This window comes from Sinohyriopsis cumingii, chromosome 14 (assembly GCF_028554795.1).
Source record: "Sinohyriopsis cumingii isolate HCF-2022 chromosome 14, ASM2855479v2, whole genome shotgun sequence".
Classification (NCBI taxonomy): Eukaryota; Metazoa; Mollusca; class Bivalvia; order Unionida; family Unionidae; genus Sinohyriopsis; species Sinohyriopsis cumingii.
Genome location: NC_142974.1, coordinates 86,008,852 through 86,034,525, shown reverse-complemented (window position 1 = coordinate 86,034,525; position 25,674 = coordinate 86,008,852). Strand labels below are relative to the sequence as shown.

General features: G+C 35.1%; 1 protein-coding gene across 1 annotated transcript in view; it reads right to left on the bottom strand.

The window, feature by feature from the left end:
* Positions 1–25,674, bottom strand: part of LOC149784299 (uncharacterized) — a 95,158-nt gene that overhangs the window by 14,712 nt on the left and 54,772 nt on the right. The gene's annotated exons all lie outside the window — the stretch shown is intronic.

The following is a 25,674-nucleotide window of genomic DNA, read 5'->3' as shown; positions in this document are numbered from 1 at the left end:
CGCTCGCTAGAATTCCTACTAACGTGAAAAGGAAAAAAGGCACGCCTTCTCTTTTCTCATAAGTTACCCAAGTAGGGTAAAACTTGCCTGTATATCCTTCATATGACCATCCATTTCCTACAATATAAAATAAATATATATATATATATATATATATATATATATATATATATATATATATATATATATATATATATATATATATACAGAGACAGAGAGAGATGCGTGTGTGTGTTTAAGTGTTTGTGTACGCGCACTGTGCATTCTCTCTAGCGCATTGTCATCTATTTTGCTTTGGCGCAGGGTTGAACAACACACCATGCCGAAATATATACGTACCTCGGTGCAGTTTTATGTTATTTCCGTATAGCTGTCGGCTTTGTCAGACATCATCATTAATCATACATTAAAATGACATATCCGGAATAGGAAACAAATTGAGAAATCATTTTAAGATCATTTTTAACTATCCAAAAGAGAAGACAATAAAAACATTGAAATGTTTAGACCTTAATCTTGATGGTAATTCAACAAACCGTTAAAATACCCCATAAAACATTGGCAGTGCATTACTAAGTTAATTATACATTACTAAGTTCATGATAGGTCATGACTATACCTAACTAGGGGGATGATAACTATTATGGCAAACATTTGAAGCTCACAGGATGCAAATGGGATGACTTAGAATGCTGTCACAAATGAATAGTTTTCATTTCATGAACTTTAAAGGAAATATAATGTGAGATAAACAATCGGTTTAACTCAGCACTAAACTTAAGGAGTCTTTTGAACTTGACGCTTGAGAGAATATGCAGTTTTGATTTCAGTAAAAACATTGTCTTGACCTGACTGAACACAATGCAAGGGTATGAGCGATGTCCTGACAGCTTAAAATGTACAAATCAAGCATATATGTTATTCTTAATTTATTAATTTATTCATAATTATTTCCTCCTTTACCAGATCTGTTACAGCATCAAGAAAGAAAAATATAAATATATGGTAATGTTAAGAATATGACAAGCATGAACCACAAACACAAATTAATATCAGATGATACAAATGTTTATTGATTTAAATTGGTGTGATCCAGAAAATCTGTGTTGTACAAGAATCACCCAAAAGTCTCCTCTTCCAGGGCGGAAGGCAAGATTATCATCCTTTCCCGGATATGTGACTGTATTAAACACATTCCCACTGAATTAATATCACAACCAAACATGAAGGTTCATAACGCCAGGTCAAGATATAATATGTCATTTATATATGTCTCACGCTGGCATCTTTTGCGTTATTCTAGAAAAATAACCCAAAGTTATAATAACTTAAGCGATATTAGCCGACGAGTTTTGTCTGACATTAATATTGGTTAAAAATAATGGAGCAACTGTTCTGATTGATGTAACCTCATTTTATATTAGACCGCATGCCCCAAACTAGCATGCTTTCTGTTTGAAATATATTATATTGTATCATATAAAATAAAATAAAATTAAATTAAGTAATATTATATTATATTATATTATATTACGTTATATTATATTATATTATATTATATTATATTATATTATACCCCTATAGATTCTCTAAAAGTGTTTGAATATATTTTGCGTTTATTCCGAGCAGAGGATATTTCATCACTTTTATGATCCATTTTGTCTGAATACTAACCTTAAGCTTATGACGATACATGTCTAATGTTTGTTCCTACGATGATATCATTAATGAAGTACAGACAAATGTTCAATTGCGATATTATTTCATCAGACAAATATGCAAAATGATAGATTTTAAATAGATTATTAAGTCAAATGTTGCGTTTACTTGGCGGGAACATGTTATTTTGTACAATAATTTCTGTTTATATTTAAGCAAGAATAGTAATGATATAATATCAGACGTGAAGGACATAATATCAGGTTTTACACCCTAAACTCTAGTATCATGTACTAGTTGAAATGATTCATAACATCATCGTTTACCATGATTCAATCCATCATGGAATGCTCCTGAAGGTTTAATTAAAACTTGCGACGTTAGGACGATAAAGGTCATTTGTTATAGTAGCTTTTTTTATGATCCTATGCAGTGAGGAGGCTGATCATGCCTTTCGGTCAATTTATATTGTGGGGATAAAATTAATATGACCACTGCATCACCAACTGCAATAATTACGCATAAATGGATAAAGAAATCACCAAAAGCTAGAATGATTTATATGCTAGTTTCGAAATCAAAATATTTTTCTATATAAATCGAACACTGGCTCGTATTACACTGTCCTAATTGTATATACATAGGTTAATCTATTTGTTTTCTTTTTATTCACATATACTACAACCTCATAGAGAATATAAAATGCAAATAAAAATACTTCATCAAAAGTATGGAACTAGTATACAAGTACAAAATTAATTCTGGAGTCATCTTACCTGTGACGGAACTAAATGTGGTATAGGTGTAGTTGATTGGTTCATTGATTTATTTAATTAGTTTTCCCTATCATAGACTTCATTACAAAAGCCAAAACCTCCATTGCTGTGAATACGATATGTTACAAATATAAGTCCGACATTTACGAATATAATTCCGACTTTGCATTAAAGTAGTAGTTGTAAAATTCATGTAAATACCCAGCTGTATATATTGCAGCAAACGATATGACGAAGATCTGATTCTACTTATACTGTCCAGGTCCATGTTCTACCTTTGGAACTATCAGCCTGTGTAAGTAACCTACTAGATAAAGCGTTACATTTCCTCTTAGAGGGAGACATCACTTTGACACAGCTTATTCCGAATGAAATGTGCAGTGTTATAACTATGAAAGATGTAATTTGGTGAATCTAAAGGAAAGCAGAACATGTCACATCGTATTGGTTTCTATCAGATCTCCATTATGTCAGATATCACGGTTTATTCAGATTACTGTAGCAGTCAAAATGAAATCACGTTAGACGTTTGGGTCGTAAAATCCACATTCATCGCAATGATTACCTATCAAATACGTTTTAGACAAATACTTCGTCAGTGTTGTTATTAATCTAAGTGCTCAGAAAGCAATTGTATTGTTAATATGAGGCAAAATAGATTTCTCAATTATGTAATTTGGAAAAATATTAACAATCTGTGCCATAACATAAATGTAAGAAGTAAGACACTGTTTAGAAAAACAAGACATTCGTAAGTTAGAGAGTGTTCCGCAGGTAATGAGACATATCTCACACTTAACCACATCTGTCTGTATCCTAATGACAATTGTATCACCACAAGCGTGCACATGTGGATGAATTGTGTGTTATTATTTCGTTTGATGATATGCGTTTGTATTACCACTCTTTAGTGAATATGGACAGGGAAAGCCAATTTGAAATCATTAAGAAGCGATGATGTGTGGTGCGCATGTATTTGCAATTACCCCAGCAACGAAAATATTCCTCCTTCGACAGCGACTGTTGAGCTTTAGTGCTTATTTTCCAAGCAGCGCGGATGGAAAGACGGAATAAGAGCATGATACAATTATAGGCGCTTATGAAAATAGCTCGTGGATATGACTATTACGATCCTTATTAACTCCGTCGACCCAACATAAACATAAAATAAGCATGAGGTATATTCAAATAGAGCTGTGCATGTCACTACATTTTTATAATATTAGAACTGATAATGTAAAATAATTGCTTTGCATTGTGTTGAATAATAACAATGATTCAGAGACATTATCCTAGCTGTTAATACATTAATATATTACTAACCATCCATATCAGATTCTTCGGTTATCGCAATAATAATAATAATAATAATAATAACAATAATGATAATGATAATAATGATAATAACAGCAGCAAAGGTTTCCTTAAAATATAACACTACATATCTTAATATTAGTGGAAACTCTGTTAACTTACCGACATGTCCATGCGCAGGATGCAGATACGCGGACAATAACATTGTAGCTAAATTAAACATATGCATGCAGAACAATTGTTCCATAGTGTAATTATGTCGTCTGGCTTGTACTGAACGTATGTTGTCAAGCTGCATCAAAGATATATCCTCACAAGACAATACACAGTCATCATGTTAGAAATGATTGATACAGTATAGTATCACATGACGAAATACATCACATCCCACTATGTTCTTTTTCCAACCTATATAATGTTGAAAGGTACTTGAAGTATTTTCCAACCGTATACATCGAGGAAAAAGTTGCTAACTGTTGTAACTAAATATTTCCGTTGTTAGAGGCGTGACGTAAAAAGGAAATATAAATGTTTAATATGGGATAAAGAATTACGTTTGTTTTACGCTAGCATCAGTGAGTAATGGGAGATGATCCAGGTGTGATATTACTATATGCATATTGAGGTCAACATATACATTATAATTCGTCGGGTGCTGTGTTAAATGAACATGTCAACTGGTGATATAAATGACCTGAAACAAATTCATGGCGCTACTCATACCACGAATGTACCGCATTTGCACATGCTATAAAGTTCATCAGAATGTTAGATAAAGTAATAGATATTAAATAGGAACAAGATGTTATTATAAAGACAGGAACACAAACGCACACATAACATGATCATTTATCCCAAAAAGCACAGCAATACAATTTCAGATATTTTCTTATTTATCGGAAACAAATTTCTGTTGGAAACATTTATTCAATACGAGTCCCAGATTGTCCACAAAGGTTTTGAGAACGAAACGCAAGATCAGGCCCAATACTTCAAAATTAGCAATGCAATTTGCATCATTAACACGGAGCCTAGTAGAAAAGAACCAAATAAAAGACAATCCCGGATATGTATTGATTATAATTAAAATTGTTGAGAGATATATTTCAAAATTGTATCAGTTTATATAATACTGACATACCTTATATATATATATATATATATATATATATATATATATATATATATATATATATATATATATATATATATATACAGAGAGAGAGAGAGAGAAAGATACCTACCCGTCTGGATCATACTGACTTGCCAATCCTGCTTATGTTAATAATGTTCACATATATGTACCACTGTCACCCGTCGGTTTAATTATGACCTGTCCTTGCCAACCATGCCTGTGCGGACAGTCTTGACATAGAGTCATGGTGATTATAACTAAAAATCCAGAGAGCTATACCTTTCCAACTGTGAGCTTGATGTCGAGTATCTTGACTGAATTTTTTTGAGAATACGGGGATTGGTTTCAAATAATCTTTTTACTAAAATTCAGTGTCGTGTCTATTTCGAAATTTTGTGAGGTGCTGTATGCCTATTTCTGCTCAGTTGCTTGTCAAAATAACGTTAACATATCCTAATCACAGTTATGCATCTTGACAGTGTTCATATTTATTTAGCAAAGGTACCGTTCTCAATGTTACATACATGTATTCGCTTCTGAGATCCTACTGAATAAAATTGGAATTTTTTTACAACAGTCACCCGTATATATATAATGCTGACGTAAAGTTAGTACAATTACTCCTCAGTATACGTTTTTTTATCCCCTCACTCATATTTATGTTGTTGTTGTTTTAGGGCTTAACGCCATTTTTCAGCACACGATAGGCTATACATGGCATCCAGTATTAATGGTGGAGGAAGAACCCGGGAAAACCCCGGAAAGAACCACCGACCCACGAGAAGCTACTGGCAAGCTTTCTCACATACCCACATTGGCTGAATCCTAGACTCGAACCGCCGCAGACAGAGGTGAGATGGCAGTGATCCGTAACGGAGAGCGCTTTAGACCACTCGGCCACTTGGGGCCCCTCATATTTATGCTATAGATAACATTCGCATAGCCTTACTACATGTACACGTGTGGAAAATGTTGTAACTTCTTTATAAACGTTACCCGACTGGATAATGTTGGCACATTCAAACCTGTCTACCCAGCTACTTGTTTGGATAATGCTGAGTATCCTTACCACACTACCTATCTGGATAACGGTGGGATATCATATCATATTTGCAGATCTTGATGGTGATGACATGTAACATATTGCTTACATATCCCTACTACAGATACATGTTTGGAAAATTTTGACATTTCTGTACAACGGCAACCCGAATGTATCATATACCTTTGTCACAGTTACCTGTCTGGATACAACTTTGGCATCGGTTACTCAGGCAGGCGTCTGCATCGTGTTACTCTAGCCATACCAATGTTACTAAGCTTAATAGTGTTAACACATCCTAAACAAATTGAACAGAACATAAAGTTTATTCAGTACATTTGTCCTTCTGTCCATAATACATAACATATGTACATAAGATAATGATTTTTGGCAACCATATCTAAACGTACATATGTTAGCCTTACATAATGCAGTTATATAGCCAAAGACCACAAATGATCTAATAGTCTAACATTATCATCCAATAGTTAGACTCCGTTACTACACAGATCACCTTTCTTCATCCCAATGAAACACTGTGTCCTAAATGTATGACCCGATGATTAAGTCACGAATTTTGAAGACTCTCATAGTACATATTTCGTATTTAGTAGAGGAATATTAATAATCTTTGTCGTGACGTCTTCCGAATGTAAATTTGGATACATGCATATTGACTCGTGGACAATTCAAAAGAAATAAACAGGACTCGCTTGCAGCACGTGCACTTGGATTAAGAATGTCTTGGTGTAATAAACTCGATCTACAGTCTTTCTTCACTCATGTTAGGGCACTGCACAAGATGATTATTTTTCTTGTTCGTGTGTTTGAAAACCCTAACAGATTTGTGTAGATAATAAAATCTGATTTTTTGCTAGAAATAAAACTTAATATTACTTGTTTTTATGATATAAAGGCTGTTTTTTCTCTATATTTCACTCCCTGTCCCCAGGACACCATGAAAGTACCAATGCTTATATTCAGCAGAAGAAATTTAGGTTACATATTTCACATCACTCGGAGCACTAGACCTTTGCTATAGAACAAATTACAATGTTGTAACTAGCACAAGCTCCATCTTGTTATCCATTTTATGGTAGGAGAGGCCGTTATATTTATAGTGGTTCACATAAATATTCAATAAAATACGTAAATATCCACTATAATGTATTGGACCTCCACGACCTTATAGGCTAATATATAACTTTGGATGATAATGGAAAAGTCGCGAAGAAACACTAGCAATCAACATAATAATAGCCGAGAAAATGAGGCGATATGATCACAGGAAAGGAAAATGAACACAGCTGATTCTAGATTCACCACTGTATTGACTCCAAGTACTAATTATTTGTTATTTGTTACAGAGAAGAAAAAAGAAGACGGAGAAGAAGGGCGGAAGGATGTGACAAAGAAGTTTGACGAATATGAATTCACTGATAATTGCTGATTGAGAAAGTAGACTTTCAGTATTCTTTAACACCTAGTTTATTAAACACCAGAATGAAAAAACAAAAACTCACGTTGAATTCTGATAATGGAACGATGAATGCAACCAGCGATTAATGAAATGGTTCTATTTGCACAGGTTTCATTTGCTTGTAAATAGGAGTTCTGATATGCGGCCTTGCTTATCTGCATATGACTTTAAACATGGGTCTTCTACGTACCTGACGTTGATGACATGGGCTATATTAATTTCACCTAACAACAAGTAGTCTCGAGTGTGGGAAACTACACTTCACTCGATGACGATGATTATTGGCTTTAGTTTGTTTAAATCAACAATAAAGGGGCAAAACGTATATTGGGAATGGACTTTACAATGGCTCGATTGAGGAAACAAGAGCACAACATCCATTATACATAAACATCCTGTCTCAGTATGAACATATCAATATTTGTATCATAAAACATCATGAATACGAATAAATGTGTTTAAGTACACCCAATATCCCTCTTTCACTCACCTTTGATTATTCATTTCATAATAACATATTCAGTCCACAACACAATATAGATTCATGCTAAACATACCATCTGCTTTACGTTAATATGTATGACAAAAAGAATAATATATATTTGCTTGTTAAGTTATAATCTCCACACTATCTTTGATTTGTACTTCGACATTTCTAAGTATTTTTGGTTTGTTTTAATAGCAATTGCAGCACTTAATTTAGCTATATCATGCTGAGAATATGGTATATCATTATCTTTCCCCACAGAGACTGTCTACACGGACAAGCCAAAAACACATCGAGATTATCGACACGGGCTGTCCAAAAATACACGGAAGAAGTCTACACGAGCTGGATAATTAAGATTTCAAACTTGAAATCCTTGAATTATATTAAGAGCTTTACTAAGGAAGCTAGCTCTACTCACTGAATTTCTTGTCACATATATTTTTGTAGCCTATTTTGATAACAAAATTAATCAATATCCAGTCCAATTCAGATGATCAAATATTTGGGTACACCAAAATGGAACTCATTATAATATGCTTGCGTTGTATTGTTATAAGTTCCAATTATTGAAGCAATCTTTCCTATGGCTTAAAATGACAAATGTTGAAAGAAGAAAAAGAAGCAAGAAGGAGACGAAAGTGAGCCTATTTAGATTTTTTTGGATGTATGCATGGAAATTATGTCTAAATTGTTACAGACTGAAAACGTTGAATGATAGCTTGATTTAAATGATAAAATATTTATTTATCATTTCTCTGTCGTGTAACAAATGTGCTAGTATTAGTACTTGAAGAGAAAATAGTGTTAACATTAATATCATTTGATTTTGTCTTCTTTAGTGCCTACTTCAGGTTCGTTCAAAACAAAGATATATTAAATAAACTAGATAGAGCCATTTTAATTGAGATAATCCGTGACCGAATTATGTGCGGTTTTAGGATTGGGTTTTCAATCAACCTTTAATACCGCGCTTGCCGAGTATTTAATATCTTGCTGAAATAAATAAAAATGTATGTGATTTAGGTTAAAATCGTGAAACACTCGATCTGGGGAACCTATTTAATATCAGTATTCCAACAAAATATCCTTACAAGGTTATTATCCAAGCTCATGAAAGTAATTCTTAAAATATGATGGAAACTCTGGTTGAAGGCATTTCCAAGCATCAAAATTATATCATTGACACAAGAGAATCAAACATTAAATTGCATGTCTGTCATTTTCACGTTAGGCATATTAATTACACTTCAAGCATATTACCGTTTATCATGTACAGATACCATACATTTTATCAAAACGATTTATTTATTGACCAGTATTCAAACGTAGATGTTAAAGAAACCGACGTTATTTGAAATTAACGACATTTGCAGTCTTTTGCAAAAGGATAATCCCATATAGACCTTCCTAGCAATCAAACTACTATTGGTTGCCCGATGAATACAAAGATAGTCGTCCATTTTAATCGGTTAGTGCCCAGGCGATAGTATTGATCGATGTCTAGATCCATCTCACTCGCTCTTTCTTTTCAGGACGTTTCGAAAGGGTGTGTTTCCAAATTCCTGTTTTAAGGGTGCGTCATGTACTTTGCTGAAAAGAGGGATTAAAGAGTAACAAAATTTAAAAACACACAATTTTGGTCATTTTCGAAACAAGCAATACCTCAGGCGACTATGTTCTAGTCGCGCTAAATACTTACATGTCAAATTAAAAAAGACGATATGAACACATATGAAATTCAACTACAGGTGAGCATTGCCGATTTTGCGTGTGCGTCGAACCATCGATGCAACTTCGTGCGGTTCTAGTGCTATATCGAATAATTGATAACCTCTGGCCGCATTAAGTTGTTTGGGTCAACCACACAGGGAGGATTCCAATTTTGTTGGAGAACGTTTTAATATAACCCTACAATCGTTGTTTAATTGCGTGTGTCATTTTTCCTGCTGACTGCCAATAATGCCGAACTTCACGTCATGTTAGGGCATTGTTTGAAGACGCTACAGGTTCATTTAAGTCTCTGTGTAAACTCTATCAAATGACCACATCCACAAGACACCTATTGGACCACTCGCAACGTTGACAAACACAGTCTTATCAGAAAGAATCACAGAATAATATCGATTACCGCCAGCGGGAGCTGCACCGACATGTGCATTAAAATACATGTCAACAGCGAGTTGTCAAAACAACTCCGGGTGTTCCAATGAAAAATAATAATTTGGGAACAGAGAAAGCAGATGAAACGAAACGAGAAAATATTAAATGATCTGATACGGTTGTTAATAGTATTACCATTTCAAGAATACAAGTACTTGCCTCCGAATGAGAGTACGATTTTACAGATAAAAGAGAGGTTTAAGAAAAACAAAGATCTCGTACTGTTACAGATATAAAAGACTCAAGTAAATGTGTTGTCAGTATTTGGCCTAGAGACAAGAAAGCTTAAAGTTTAAAGTTCGCAAATCAGTGCTTGGCTCAAAAGTTAAGTACGTCAATTGGCAATATAGGTTTTTAAGAGATAGTTAAATGTTGCTAGTGATATCTACTCTCATATTATGTCGATCATAAATATTTCTTCAGAAAGTTCCTGGTACTCTTTTAACAACAATAAAAGCCCAGTCATCCCCAAGTTGCCAAATATAATCTTACTAGCGATTCGGTCATCATCTCGATATGTATATCTAAACGCCACGAGCACAAGTTTTGGTGTTGTACGACCATGTTGCATTTAACTGAAAAAAGAGGCATACGAACATCCTACGAACTGTCAGAACCTATGTCATATAAACACATCTCTAAATCTCATTTGTAAGTTACGAGTCAACGAAAACTTTATAATTTCACTAATGTTCATATACTCTTATTTATCATATAGATTTTGCTTCCCATAATTGATTGTCTGTATGGGCAAATATCATACATGAACTAATTACATCGATATTCAGCCATCAATCCATTCATACATATATACATACATACATACATGCATACATACATACATACATACACACATACATACCGTCGTGTTTATATATCATACCGTCGTGTTTATATATATATATATATATATATATATGCATCAATCCATCCATGCATAGCCGCAGAAGCTCAGCTGGTAGTAGATAATAGGTAGGAATCGCTATCCAAGTTTCGCTCTTAATATACCAGCCAAATTCAGCGATCAACGGCTGCATCGGTGTGTCCTTATCAGGTGCTTAGCTCCAGAAAAAATATGGCGTATTCTTAACCAGAAACATCAGTTTTATTTAGTAATGACAATTTTGAAAATAAACAAAAATGAAACAACAGCAACAAAACAACAAGTTGTACATTTCTGTATGTCGTGTTTTATAGTTACCTGTTGTTCAGAAATCTCGATCGTTTCATAGGTATGAGTCGGCGGAAGGAAAACGTTTCTAATCTCGTGCTGTCAACTATAAATTGAGAGTAGCTCTTCGTCGTATTGAATCTGAACACGGGCAACGGGAAGATGAGCTAAAACGCACCAAGAGAACTACCAATCTTAATATGGCATCAACTTCAACCACATCACTAAACATGGAGCTAATTGAATTGAGGGATCTTGTCCAGCAGCTGTCACATGAGGTGAAGATGCTTAAGGAGCATTCAGCATCCCACGTATTCAACAACCAGCAACACTATAGGAATCGATTTATGACAAATATTACTGTTGAAAGAAGACAGCGGATATGCTGGCGCTGCGGAAAAATCGTCACACATTGCTTCTGCTTGTCGTACTCAACTAGACCATTCGAAACGGGATTCAAACTTCACGAGGCCTATGGCTGTGGGCAAGAAGTAGGCTTTTCATAGGGTTGCCCCAAGAAGCACAAAGGAACGGACACGATTGAGATAGTAGGACAAGCTAATGAGGTTTTTGTTGTCATCAATGGTATAAATTCACTGATTGATACCGGATTGACCATATTAACAGTTAGCCAGACATTTTATAACAAGAATTTGAAGATGACTCCGATTAAGCACATTTGTAAAGGTCTCGTAGACTACCTTAGTTTGGGGTGAGGTGCTCCCAGTATTATCTTTAATTATTACAGAAGACCCACCCTGGCTCGTTTTTGTTAGAAATTGAAGTAGTGATAGAGATGCAAAGCTTCGAGCCCCCAGTCAGCGATGCGGACAGTTAAATTACTGAATACACAAAAGGTGAAATTCAAATAAACAACAAATGTATTGCCATTCAGTAACAGATAGTCCTTCCTCAAATGGAATTCAATATTCAATACCCTATCACTCGTCTTTCACTAGACCAAGTGACGGCCTATTTCATCATCTCACTTAGTGTGATAGACTTTCCTCCTGTCCTGTGTTTCAATTCATCTGTAGAATTTCTTGAGTTGTACCCAGTACCCCTTCCGTCCAACAACCACGTCCTTCACCCTTCCACCTCCTCCACTTCCGTTCTCTTCTTTTCTTGTCTCCCAGATACTCGGGACCAACTGTACCAGGGTATTTCCCTTCTCTGTCTCCTACAGCTCCTCCGGTCCATAATAGCTTCCCGTCCGAAGCTCCTTTGTAATTCCCAGAATAAAGATGTTTCCCTCCAATTTCGAATGACGTCGGAGTAGCTTATAACTTCCTTATGAAATTCCCACAAGATGGTTTAGCGACTACTGCCGTTTAGTTTCAAGACGCTAGATTTAAACGTGCGATTCCAATGGTGGCCACGCATTGCTCAGTTCCGAGTGGATGTCGAATCATCCATGGTCTACATAATTAGCAGACATTGCCCCCCTCCCCGGCAGTCTGTCAAGGGAGGATTTACGATCCCCCACTTGAAGTTCGTTTGAGCCCAACACCTACAATTCATGCCACTTACCTGTGAATCTCACGCAGCCAAATAAGGCGCCATTAACAAGTTCCTATGGCCATGTTATATACAACTGGCTTCCCACCCGTCATTTTGATGTCGGCTTACAATATCGTAACATAAGCCGGCCGGCCAGCTGTGTACACATCGCTTTGACACTCATTGTTCGCAAGGCTGACACTCGCAACATTTATGAAGCGAATAATTAGTCTCAGGTTCTAGCATATACATGTTGCAAACTGGCTATTGTTCCTTACTTATAACGTGACACCATTAGAGGCCTTCTGAATGTTGAATGTGCAAATGGAGAGAAGTTACCCTATAATGGTTACATAGAAGTTGAAATAGAAGGTAACATTCTGCCAAATGTGGAAAGACAACGTTGGCTAATGCTAGTCTTGCCAGACAGCAACTACAGTAGTCGCGTTCCTGTGTTGCTAGGGACAAACGACTTAATGTGTGCTGTAGAGGAATGCAAAAGTGAGCATGGAGTAAGATTTATACAAACAGCTCGATTCCCAAATCCGTGGTATTTGACATTCAGATGTTTGACTTTGCGAGAAAAGGAGTTAGCAAAGAGAAACTTTTGTCTATGTGTTTTGAAGAGAGCAGAGTCACATGATATTATTGTAGAAAGCAATAGCAATGTGAAATTGCAAATCTTCGTTGATAAAGACGTACCTTATCATTCAACGTGTGCTCTGCTTCAGAATTCAGTGATGTCCACATTAAATGAAGACTTTGACATTTCTCCAGGCTTGGTGACTTACAACTAAACGAGTAACGGTCTGATAGAAGTTCATGTGTCAAGCGTGACTGCCAGAACAATTAGTATTCCTCCTGGAGCTATTTTGTGTGAGTTGCAACCAGTGTCTGTGGCTGATATCCCTGCAGATGTGGTTGGAAGGGAGCGAGTAGATGACCTTCTCAGTCAGATGGACATTACTTCGGATAAACTGTCCAAAGAAGAGCAACAAATAGGAATAGATCTTATAAAGAAATTCGAAGACATCTTTTCCAGAAGTGAAACAGATTTGGGATTTACGACAGCTGTAAAGCGTCATATCAATCTGATCAACGAAGCACCTTTTAAACAGAGATACCGTCGGATACCCCCTTCTATGTACAGTGAGGTGAAAGATCACCTTCACCAGTTATTTGCTAGCAGTGTGATTCGTAAATCACACAATCCCTGGGAAAGCAATATTGTTTTAGTGAGGAAGAAGGATGGAAAACTTCGCCTGTGCATTGATTTTCGGCAGTTGAATAAGATGACAATCAAGGATTCCCATGCCTTGCCCAGGATTGAATATATCTTGGAATGTTTGGCTGGATCTAAATATTTTACAGCGCTGGATATGAAATTGAATTAGATGAATCTCATAAGGAGAGGACAGCCTTTACAGTGGATCCACTAGGTTTCTACGACTTTGAGAGACTACCCATGGGGCTTTGCAATGCACCAGCTACGTATCAGAGATTGATGGAAGAGTGCCTCGGAGACATGCTTATGACCATCTGCGTGATCTATCTAGATGATACAATCATCATTTTCGGTAAAACCTATGAAAAACATATAACAAATCTTGGAAAGGTCCTAACAAGGTTTAGGTAGTGTGGTTTGAAGTTGTCCCCAAAGAAGTGCCAGTTCTTCAAGGAAAGTGTCATATACGTAGGCCATGTTGTATCAAAGGCAGGTGTTGAGGCAGATCCAGCCAAGATTTACAAGATCACAAGCTGGCCAGCTCCACACATCCCTGAGGAAGTGAGACTATTCCTTGAATTTGCTGACTATTACTGCAAGTTTGTGAAGAACTTCTCGAAGATAGCTAGACCATTATGAGAATAAATAACAAGCACTCCGAATAAAGCGGGTAAGCGTCAGGAGAAAATTCAACGCATACCATCGAAGTGGCGACCGGAAGAGGAGAAAGCTTTTCATCAACTGAAGGATGTTATTTCTTCACCACCTATTCTAGACTACATTGCCATTGGGCAACCTTTCGAGCTGTTCACAGATGCCAGTCAACACGTCCTCGCTGCGGTTCTGTATCAGATCAACTACACCTAGTACTTCCCAAGTCTCATCGTGAGGAACATATGCACTACTTACATGATGATTGCAGTCATTTAGGCCGAGACAAGACACTTTCTCTCCTAAGAGATATATACTACTGGCCGCTCATGGCAAAAGATGTGGAAATATGGATCCAAAAATGCCGTTGTTGCATGCTTAGAAAATCGTCAACGGATGTTGGAGCACCACTCGTCAACATAGTGACCACACAGCCATTGTAACTGTAGCTGTTTAGGACCATTGGTTCATGCATATAATTGTACGCGCCATAAGTCTACAGGCCATTCTTTTTGATATTTGGAAGACAGCCTCGTCTACATATTGACCTCGCATTTGCATTAGATAAGGGTAGTGTATCAGGCAATCTGTTCATTTATATCAAATCTCTTCGGAACCGATTGGAAGAATCGCACAAACTAACCACGTGTCTTGCAAAAAATCTCAAGAATAACAATATAGTTCGTACGACATGAAAGCAAGAGCTGCAACTCTTCAATCTGGTGATATGGTTCTTGTGAAGATAGTGGCATTTGATGGATAAAGACAAAATTGCTGATCGCTGCGAGACTAATGTTTACATTGTGGAATCCGAACAAAACCAGGGTATCGCAGGAAACGTTGTACGATCGGAAGATGGCAAAAGACCCAAACGGAGTCTTCATAGGAATTTGCTGCTTCCTACTGGCGCCTTGTCAATTCAGTCGGAGCATAATAATCGTAAGCAAGATAAACAAGCTTTCAAGTCTGCAACATCCAAGACTAGAAATTCACCCAATATTAATTTCAGGGAAACGGATCAGCATGAAAAGAACTTTGTATCGCTTTATCTTCCAAGTGATAATGAAACGATTTGTGTATCTGGTGGTTCCGAAATTGCAGATACGGGATATATGTCTGTCAGGAACAGTGTTGAAGATGATTTAGCCGGAGAGAATTCAATTACAGACTCCTCCAGTGAGAGTCTTACAGTGGATGATGAAACCTCTTCAAACCAAGATGATGTTAATCCCAGAGTGGAAGGAAAGTTGGTTTCAGCAGTTGATGATAATGAGCAGATTGGTCAGAATGCTGAACAGTTTGGAACTATGAATCCAGAAGACACTGTGATCAACAGTGATAATTACTCTGCAGTACCGGGTCACACAAGGGTTGAGAGCCCCAGTAACGTATTAGATACTGATCAGTTACGAACAGAGAAAAGTTCCTTGCATGTTCCGGCACAACGACGATCTAGTCGAGAGTGACAAAACCACCTTCATGGAAGACCTCTGGAGATTATGTGATGTCCCAAGCCGTTAATGAGCCAGACTGGTTAACAAAAGTCCGTATCATCCAGTCATTGCACACAAACGGAGTTTTTAACAGTTTGCCTGATACCATTTCCAAAGCCATAATTTTCATCATGGTGGATACCCCTAAATGATGAGGACATCATTTAAATGTGTGGATGGAAGTGTGTAGCAATAGCATATATTTTATAATTATATATATATATATATATATATATATATATATATATATATATATATATATATATGTTTTAATTAGGCAGAAGTAGGTATTTTATTATTTTATGCAGTTAATGTTTATTAATGAGTGAAATGAAGTCATCACTTGCAATCATTGTCTTATTCTCATTTTACACCTATTTAGTCATTTAGGTAACTTTGAACCAGGATTACCTGTTCGAATTTTTTTCACTGAGCAATGAAGCTACCCTGATTGCTGTTCATGCTGGGTTGTTCTATCGTGTGACAAGTGGTAAGTAACTTTCTGTTTGGTTAGTTTGCTACTTTCTGTATATATAACATAGTATGAACAGCATATTAGTGGTGTCATTCCATTTGAGTTTCTGAAGGGTGCTGGCCATGGCGTTGCAGTAAGAAAGTGCCTAATGATTCTTCTGCTTCAAGGAAAATATGACTTGACCTTTGTCCCATTTGATAAGGTAAATAGATTTATAGTATGGTTAATGTAAGTGTTTATTTTATATGTACTCTGTATACTTCTCTGGAATCTATGTTGATGTATTTTAGTACATTTTAATAGGTTATCAACCTGCATATTATTTTATGAGCCTATCATTCTGTCCATGAGCTTGTATGTCAGTGTGCTCTTTACGTTTGCTTTAAACACTCTTGTTTAGGTTGATTTGATCCACTATCTCTCTAGATGGATAATTCATAAATATATGGTGTAGTGAATTATTCGTATTGAATGTACTGTAAACAGAATCAATGTAAACATACAGAACAATAATGCAATGATGACTGTATTATTTACTGTTGTAGTCAATGTATTTGTATTGTATTTGTAGGGTGTAACAAAGCAGGAGAAATGTACCAATCTCTACTTATTAACCTCAATGCACAATAAAACCCAATAATGGCAAATACTAGACTTGTATCGCCTACTCAGTGAATAAACGGCAAGTGCTGTCATTTCTGTAATGTTGTGATGTTTCCTTCCTAACGCAAATTTTAATTTCTAATTCAAACACCACCCCGACTTTGTTTTGTTTCTTATTAAATGACAACAAACTAGACATACAAAACAATTATTGAGCCTATCCAATTTGTGTTCGTAAGTATGTGTTTGTGGTAAGAAATTAATGATTTGCTAGAAACAAATATCACACGACTCTCACATTTTTGTGTGAATAGTTGTGCATATGTATGTCAAAAATACTCCTGTGAAGCAATAAACATGTTCTACCCCCATGTGTGCGTGCTAGTGCGTGTTTCTATAGTATCATACATTTTTGTGTACCATTAGATATGTGTTTCGCCCCTCTAATTTCAATTTGCATGTTAACTTGCGGAATTTACTAGGACACATGCAAAAATGCGACAACGGCTTTTATTTGCGATATCTTGTTTACTGCAACTAAGAATATATCTTAAAGAGACTAATGCTTAACTAAAGTAAGAACGTTCTTATTACAAAGTCGTACAGGTGCAGCTTACAAAGATATGCTACCGCATGGTAGATATTCTTTTCTATAAGAAAACAAAAATGCGTCATTCACGATATTGCGCCTAAATTGCACACAAGGGTGTCAGGATTATAAGCAGAGATATAATAAAGTCTGTCATTGAGTACTTTGGAATAAAATTACAATGCTTGTGTTTTGTCTCAACTTTGTCGCTACATCATGATCCATACAACTTGTCATTGGTTTGCTACCTTTCATGTTTGGTAATGAGCCATGTCCACTCCCATTTACTTCAGCTGATTATAAGCTTTAATTATTAATCACACGCAAAATGCCCTTCGTGTAAACTATCATAATCTTGGCAAAATATGTACATATACATTTCAAAAACTGTGACGATCCTTCAATATGGGTAAGGACATCCACACTACTGAAACCATAAAAGGTGTTGACTTGTTCTTGAAAACATCTATCCATTATACTTATAAAATATTAACACATTTCAGAGGGGTTATTCCGTTTTAAGTATGCTGTAATGTAAAATTTCCATCGGTACACAAAGAGTCTTTAAGTTAAATTTAATAGCGCCCTATACTGTCCAATCCATTATGCTAAATTCACAAGGGGCCCCATACCATCCTGTCTATATTAAATTTGGGCGGGTATTACAAAAACGTTGTTGATGTGTGGCAAACTTTCATCACTTGTGAAGTATATTCCAACTGCAAGAATTGTATGCTCACTTTCCGTCAATAAATGAAACCTTTGAATCTCGAAATAAGTTGTCATGATTGATTGTATTATGCTATTGTTGAATTATAAGTAGATGATGCTAAACGGCATGTAGAGATGAAAGGTTAATAAAAAAGGAAGTGAACGACCTTCATCCGCAATCAGACTTATAGAAAGATTGAACTTCTTGTTTAATAAAGTTTAGAAATAACATTTGCAATGAACATGCATTGTCTTCTTTCTTGTGATTCGTTGCAAACATCACCTGGGCTATTCCTCTAAAATTTGTACACATTGGTAAATTCTGGTGCCTACGTTTGGGTTTCAATCAGGTTCCAGTGTTTTTAAGGTTAAGCATTGTTGTTTGAACTCCACAATACTAGTGACAATGATGTCTCCCCACCACCTCCCCGGGATTTCAGATCAAGCTCTTCTAAGCCTGAATAAAGGTCCGATTTGGAGTTAAACTATAATCGTACCGTACTACGTGAACTCCAACTCTCATTTATGTAGCCAAAACAAAACACATGCCAGGCTTTAAGGGCAACTCTGTGCCCATACGTTAGTGCAGTTTTACTTCAAGATTGTGCTTTAATCAGCTCTTAGGCAACATCATAGCCATATGAAGCAATGAGCGATGAAAATTAACAAGATATTTGTCATTAATGATCGAACTGCTTAGAAAGCGAGAACAATCTGTGATCACTATTATTGTGATTATGTTCAGGTTATCCTATCTTATATAGCAAGGAGCGGCTGATACACTTAGCTCAACATCAACGATGAACGAAGTGGACCGACGATACTTGGCTAGCAATGAATGGGCTGGATGTTTTGTCGGCACGAGAATATGATAATGAAAAGCTACGCGCTGATTAAAATCAGATATGTTGATGAAGTATGCCGACGTGCTGACACAAAGGGGGAAATTGTAATCATAAGTACTTAGTTGTCAAAGTTTGTCATCTACCGATAGGTACATTTTACTTAATCACTCACGAAGTTGATCTAAGGTTATTCGGGCTTTATTTTGTTTGTGAGTGATTCGATAAATTTTAAACTTTGATATGAATTAACTCATCAGAAACGGATGCTCATAACTTTAGAATTTGCTTAAGTTTCAACAAATTTAATCTGAAGAACGAGACAGATACATAAATGAGCTTTTAATGGAACGAAATACTGTACAAATTACAAACAGTTGCAATGAGCAAATAAACAATGTAGTTGTACTCCTTGTGACACCTACACGTGAGTATTTAATAGAAACATTAGAAAGATAATCGTACTTCCAAACGTTTCATAAAGCATATAATCTCATGTTTTAGCTATGTTCCTACTATCTATACACTGCCGAACAACATGCATGCCAAAGATGCGTACAGTATCTTATCTAGAAAGATGTGTGCATGAGGTAGACTACAAAAACCTTCAGAACATACCACACCTTCGTACTTATGCTATGATATTTAGGAATATTTTGGATTTAATTCACAATACTGTAAGTGCCTCTCAAATATTCGTTTTTTGATTTAGATAAATAAATTATTTGTTGACTTTACTAAACTTGTTACACATATTACAAACATCGGGTTATGAAAGCTTCATCTGAAAGTTAAATGTGATCCTTTAAACCTTTAGTGAAGTGTCCAGTATATCATAAACAATTTTCGAACCTTTATTCTCAATGTGTAAATCTCGATTTGATGCTTACCACTTTTTCCTGTCTTATTAAATAATATGTAGGAAAACGAACAGGAGCGAATTACTGTAATGTTTATATTTCAATATATTTGAGACAACAGTATTCATTTAGTTCATTTTAAACTTACAAATAAAACGAATTACAGCTCGAAATGTACTGGATAATTATGTCTAGCGCTGTCTCGGAACAGGATGCGCAAATAGTTTAATTTCATAGGACTGTTAGACTAAAACGGATATGTCTGTCAACATCTGCATCCTTAAATAATAATCATAAAATGTTTTATGTTAATAACGGGAATTTGGAAAGAGAAAACAAAATATCCATCAGTTTTATTAGCAGCATCCAACCTTTGCATCATAGATTGTTTAGTACTCGCTATTCTCGTCGATGTTGACGCTTTCCCTAAATTTTCAATGTTATATCTTGATGAACGGCTGAAATTGGAATTTTACAGCTAAAAATAACTTCAATTCTTGAAATTTGTAAAAGATTGGTTCTGTTTCAATGTTCTGAAAATCATTAAATAGTCACTCAATACGGATGATATGCAAGATCACTGTGACACACTTCTGGAGGTAAGCAATATATTCGAACTTCCCCAACATGTGTAACCTTTATAACCCAGGCAAACCACGTTTATTAATTTCATATTTATATATATGGCAGTCAAAACATAGAAAATACAACTACCAGTAAATGTCTGCTATTCATCAATAAAGCCATTCATATCAGACAATTCATGATATTAGCATAGCGTATGGGTTCAAAATGTTACTCACTAACGAACGCAAGAAAATGGTCAAAAGTCAGTTTTCGATATTTTAGAATACCTATAGTTCAGTGCCTGTTACATAAATATCTCTATATGAATAAAATAAAGATACAATACAATTTTAAGACAAATAGCCCTTAAATATTAAGAGTAAAAGCTCACTTCGTGATATTATTGACCCCAAAATGACATTATGGACCCCAGCATTTTATATTTCCTGATAGCCAATTTCCACACCAAACAGTCACAGTACTTGTTTCTACACCTCATTTTTCCACTGTTCGGGTCAACTATTTTCAATGTGATATCTAATCTCGTTGCTTTGACATTTATTCGAAAATGACATGAATATTGGTTGCCAGATGAGAGTCTGGTAAGACTGATAATATTGTTCCTAACTTTTATAAAGGTAAACAAGAGGCTCTAAAGAGACATATAGATTGCACACTAGTTTGATAGCAGTTATCAATATATCATCAGATATTTTTGCCAGATGTACTAAATGTTTTTATAGATTACTGCACTTGTATTGGAACATGTCAATGAGTTGAGTCGTATTAATACAGCACGACCTTTGAGAATGTAGTTTTCATCCGGGAAAATGAGTTCATACTTTTCTATACAAATGCAGTAACTTTTGTATTATATACTCAATTTCTTATTCTACCTAAGGCTTAATTATATAAACAAATACATTAGAGAAACAATGTAACTGAATTTATGCTGCATTCGAAAATAAATCCCAAACCGTATATTCATCAATACACAATAACAATATTATGCGCAACCAGCACCGCCCAACGACCTTTGAACGTCGTCGAGCGATATAGAGTAGTTTAAAAAATAATTGTTGTTATCGTCTACTTAAAATTGAAATTTAGAATCATATTGTGAATCGACGCCCATTGTAACAAATTTCCTATTTGGTCTGGAACGGATGGAGTTTTGTTGGTATGTTGATTTAACTCAATTCTGCTTTTTCTGATTAGGCTGGACTTGATTATTGGTTCATTTCAGTGCAATAACTAGAATGTGATTTCAGCTAGAAATGTACTCGAAACTCCAGTATAGTTTTGCAGGATAAGTCAATCGGATTTGCAGAACTAAAAAGGTGAATTTTGACGAAAGTTAAGATTCATAAATGCAAGTATAGGTATTACCATTCTTATCATTTTGCTCAGTCACATTCATCTCGCTGTTGGAGATAACCCAGCTATAACCTGTATCATAAATAATGTGTCTTCTGTTGCTAGCCTAACATTGTATCAAAATAGTTACACGGGCAACATTGCCAAACAGCTATTGTGTGACAGTCCATTTAGCCAGCTGAAGAAAAAAATATTTAGTCGTTTTGGCTTATTGGCTCTGAGGCTCTTAGATTCCTTCCAAAACCTTCAGTTGCATTTTTTCTCGAATCTAGTAGTTTGACAGACTTGTAAAATGGTAGGTCTCCGATAGATATGCGATATCACGTGGCCTCATATGCTCTGCAGTGCTATATTTTATAAACCCTAGAGAGCACTGCTCATAGTCTGAAAAATTCTATTTACGAACCGTTATAGATATACCTCCTAAATAATTATTTAAAAGGTATTTTCATTTACTGTCGTCTCTAGTGTTTGTTGCTGACATTGCAAATACCACGTTCATTCGTGTGCCTGTTTAAAATTTTCGTTTATGACTCAGTGAATTCGTCCAAATCGTTAACATTATCATTCAATGGACGAAACAGTTTGTTAAGTTCATTCACTAACAAATCTAATCAATCAAAACCTAAATCGATTACTACATTAGTACATATGGTTTATTTACACTGTAGTTCCTAATACATTATACTAATTTTAGGCACACATGCGCGCAATATGGTGTTCAGTATCATAAAGTACTTCAATATATATATATGTATATGTATATATATATAGATAGATAGATAGATAGATAGATATATAGATAGATAGATACACACAATTATTGCTTTTTTATTTGATCGGTATATGTGGTGTTGAATAGTAAGGGCATGTACCTTGATGTGCCGATACGTTGATGTGAATGACCCTCAACTATCATCTTACTCTCCACTGTTTATGTTTGTAAGTGTGTGCTTGATTGTTAAAGTGTGATTCTTCCTCTATAAGTAGGCGTGATTGACAATCACGATTTCCAATTTAATTCACTGTTTTTGTTTTTTTTTTAAATAAAGGAATATGTATTTGTTTTTGTGTACATTTTTCTGCTAATAAAGATGTTTGTCTCTATGTAGGTGTGCATCACCCTCACGAATCCTCTTTTTATTTCCCGTTCTGTTTGCATGGGTCGGAATTGCATCATAATTATTTGTGTTTGACCATCACCTAACTCTCATTCCCCCCAACCATCCTTTTGCTAGTATACGTGCAGATTGTTTGTGGGTCTGTAAAAATAAGAGATATACCCCTGGACTTAATTTATATAACCCTTACATATGTGTGTATATGGTTGCCTGAATGTTAGCCAGTGATGCTGAATATGGGTAAGTAAGGTTGCATAATCGTTAGTAATAATGGGAATTGCTCGCTAAAGATGTGTATTGTATAATATGAATGTTTTGGTCATTAAGGATGCATGATGGTCAGTAAGGTTGGTCTTGTTTTTCTTCTTGTATATGTTTACAAATTTTGTTCTCAGTTGGTAAAACGTTTATAAGATTCCTTTTTAATTGTAAATATCTTATTGTTTAAATTATGAACGTAATTCTATTCTAATTTGATCCACAATTTTATGTTTGTTTCTATATATTTCCTACATAAGACTTTTCTTTACAATTTTTATTTTTAACAGCAATTTAAGGTTTAAATTTTTGTTTTTCTAACATTTTGTGAGCTGTTTAATCTTGCTAAGTTTTGTTTAAAAATACTTGTCTCTTTTCAGGATTTTGAAAACCATTCAATCTTTTTTGTAAGCTTGTAGCATTTCCCTTCTAATATAAAATTCTAAAAACAAGTATTTTATACTTGTATTATTAATGTTAGTCTTGGCATAGTCTTCGCTAAATTTAGCTGCAGTTTCGATATATTACAGCGACATTTATTCTCGGACTAATGACAGCCATTTTAAATATATGTGCCTCACCATGTTAGAAATACTTGTAATTTACAAAGGGGTTTTCGGTCTATAGTTTCGTACTTTATATTTAGTTCGCCTTGTAATGGTAAAGAATTTATCAGACTTTCCTCTTTGGTAATTCCGATTATTTAAACATATCTTAGGCATTGTTGCAAGACCAATTAACATCTGTTCCGTTTGGTGCATGAGTGATGGGTGTGATTTGGGTTATAGAGTACACATATTGGCCTTTTCCAAATGTGCATCACCAAAAGACTACTACCTCCACTTAGCAATGTTCACTTCCTGGAAAGAGATATAAATTGCAAACAGAACATATTGGATAAATCGTTACATTTGACTTTTTAATTTATTTGTTTGTTTTTCATTAATATCTTTTATTTTTGATCATTCACAAACTAGTGATGTCTAATCTGGCACAATCTGTTTTCTTTAGTTTAATAATTGCTGAGGTTTCTCTACTTTGGATTAATTCAAGTTCATTTCTGCTTAAAACAGCTGATTGTTTCCCTAATATAACATATTAAAGAAAGAGTGGGTGAACGTAGAATTTAGATATACAAACATTTCTCATTTGTGCTTGTTTAAAATTCTCAACGCTTCACTTTATGCCTATATCTTTTTCAAAAGTCCTTAATACTCGTAGACTTTTAAACAATAAATTCACTTTACCTCTAGAGAGGAAGTTTAAAAAATGGGGACCTCATTTTCTTCCATCATACCCTCAAAACTAATTCAGTCAATGTAGACGTAGATTGATCACTTTATTTTCATTAGATATTTGTTGCATTTCAAACAGTTACAAAACCCCTCCGTGGCCAAGTGGTCAGAGCTTCAATCACGGATGCAAGGGGTTGGGATTCGATCCCCGGACATGTCATACCAAAGACATAAAATTGGTCCTAGAAGCTGCCTCGCTTGGCGATCAGTATTAAGAGGTTAGTGTTAGGACTGGTCGGACTGCTGTCAGGATTATATGACTGGGTGGGACATAATATGAAATGTCTGTGGCATGATTACCCAGCACTAGACATCGCCAGAGTATCTTACATGAATAAACCTTTTCCTACAACAGATTGCTCTGTGGTAAATTAATATTTTTTTAAGATCTAAAATTCACAGAATCAGAAAAGCTTTCGACCAAATGGTGGTTTCCACGTTCTTGTGTTTACTGTTATGTTACATAGCCTTATAGGGAATTCGACTAATACGACTACATGCTAAATGGCGTTTGAGACTCATAACCCTCGAGCTTGAATAAAACTATCCCGCAAGCACCTTAGCATTACAAAATATTATTCAGAGTCTAATTGGTAGAGGGGATGTTGTCAAATGCATCTCGAAAATCAAACAATCATAATCGCAAAGGTTCTAATAATAAACGTAACTAGAGAGCACGGAATGAAACTATATGCATCGCATCATTCTGGCATATTATATTATATTATATTATATTATATTATATTATATTATATTATATTATATTATATTATATTATATTATATTATATTATACTTCATTATATTATATTATATTATATTATATTATATTATATTATATTATATTATATTATATTATACCCTATAAGACCCTTTAAATT